This window comes from Aotus nancymaae, unplaced genomic scaffold (genome assembly GCF_030222135.1).
Source record: "Aotus nancymaae isolate 86718 unplaced genomic scaffold, 86718_ANA_hifiasm-v0.15.2.pri h1tg000015l_0, whole genome shotgun sequence".
In the NCBI taxonomy this organism is placed as follows: Eukaryota; Metazoa; Chordata; class Mammalia; order Primates; family Aotidae; genus Aotus; species Aotus nancymaae.
The window spans coordinates 4,440,157-4,442,402 of record NW_026988426.1 but is presented as its reverse complement, the minus strand read 5'-3'; positions in this window follow the sequence as shown (position 1 = coordinate 4,442,402).

Sequence of the window (2,246 nt, the reverse complement as noted above, 5' to 3'; positions counted from 1 at the left end):
CTCCCGCCTGGGCTTCCTGAGGCTCTGGAATCACAGGTGTCAGCCGCGGCGCTGGTCCATGGTTGATGTCAAGGTGGGAGAGCGAACGCGGTTGCACGGCACACTGCTATTTGGTGTTTCCACCCTACAGGGTACCAGGGACTCAGATAACCTGGGGAATCCAGACCGTGGGCAAATAATTAGACAGTGACGAGTTTTGAGTTTGTATTACCTTTGTACGTTTATTTCATTTCATTTTTAACAATGGCTGAGTTTAACCACCTTCTCACAGTATCTCCTGAAAACATGCTAATCAGCTCTTGGGAGCTGCTGGGAGCAGTTCTAGGACAGCACAGAGCTGTTCCCTCCAGCGAAGGAGCCCACGTCCACGTCCACTCTTGCGTGGCCGAGGTGATGTGACCCAGCCTCGCCAAGAGGTCCCGTGCAGCCGGCAAAGGCCTCACGTGGGTCAGTTTCCACCGAGCAGCCAGATACCCCGGGCGTTTTATTGATCCTATTGACCACGGCAAATGGCCGCTGGGCACCAATTCAGTGCCAGCCCAGGCTCAGGGACTGTCACACGTGATCTCACAGTAACCCTGTGCCATGATTACCACGGTCACCCCGCGTTACACTTGAGGCCACTGAGGCTCGGTAAGACAAAGGCGCTTGTCGTGGGTCACATGGTGAGGAGGGGGTAAGACTCAGACTCAAAACCTTTATTCTGTCCTAACTAGGGAGAAGGGCCAGGTGGGGAAAAGGGCACCTGTCCCCAAGGAGCCACCCCTGAGGCCTAGCCTCCAGGGAACCTGGAGCTGAACGGTCTCAGGTGGAAATGAGTAACCCTCTCTCTCCCTGTCTCCCTCTCCTTCTCCCCTTCCTCCTCTCTCTCTCTATCTCTCCCTCTCTCTCTTACCCCATCTCCTTCTCCCTCTCTCTCCCTCCCTGCCATCTCTCTCTCTTTTTTTTCTTTTTTCCAAGACAGAGTCTCACTCTGTCATCTATGCAGGAGTACAATGGCGCGATCTCAGCTCACCGCAACCTCCACCTCCCAGGTTCAAGCGATTCTCCTGCCTCAGCCTCCCGAGTAGTTGGGATCATAGGCTCCCACCACCATGCCCGGCTAATTTTTGTATTTTTGTATTTTTTTTTTTCTTTGAGACAGGTTCTTGTTCTATCACCCAGGCTGGAGAGCAGTGGCACAATCTTGGCCCACTGCAACCTCTGCCTCCCGGGTTCCAATGATTCTCTGCCTCAGCCTCCCAAGTAGCTGGGACTATAGGCACGCACCACCACACCCACCTAATTTTTGTATTTTTAGTAGAGACAGGGTTTCACCATGTTGGCCAGGCTGGTCTTGAACTCCTGACCTCAGGTGATCTGCCTGCCTCAGCCTTGAAAATGTCGGAATTACAGGCAAGAGCCAATGTGCTCAGCTAATTTTTGTATTTTTAGTAGAGACAGGGTTTCACTGTGTTGGCCAGGCAGTCTTGAACTCCTGACCTCAGGTGATCTGCCCACCTTGGCCTCCCAAAATACTGGGATTATGGGCACGAGCCACTGCACCTGGCCTCTGCCGCCCCTGTCTATCTCTCTGTCTTTGAGATACCCCAGTCAAGGATCCCACCCTGTCCATGGCCCACCACGTGACCAGCTGCTTGGCAGAGCCTGGGCCGCTGCTCTCGGGGACAGGTGCCTGGCGTGGGTGGGGAGGTGCTCTCTCTCTCGGTTTACTTTCCAACAGCATACATTTCTAGATTGGTGAAATATTATCTTTATCTTTAGAGGGAACAATAAAGCTATTTTCAGCTTGGGAACAAATGAGTCCGATGGTAAATAAATCCCCAAGGCCGGTGCTGGACAGGCTGGAGCTGTCATGGTGGAGGCCGGCAGCATTCCTCCCCGGGAAGGGTCTGGTCTCGGGGTGGGGGGCGCAGAAAGGATGTGGGGAGCCCAGGAGCAGAGAGGTGGGAGGGGGAGGGAGGCAGGGAGCGTCCTGGGGTCGTGCAGCTGGACAGACCCGCAGGTTTTAGGGATCCAGACATTGAGGCCCAGAGAGGGTAAGCGCCTTGCCCCGGGAAGCACAGCCTGCAGGTGCCTAGTCCCACTTCCCTGAGCTCTGCTGGGCACTGAGGCTCTAAGGAGAGCTCCTGTGTTTTCTCAGCACTTGAGAACAGATGGCTCCAATTCCCACCCACGGACGCCAAACATTTTCCCTGGTTACCCTGCTAATTTGCTCACAGCCTCCTCTTGTAAATAGAGAGTAC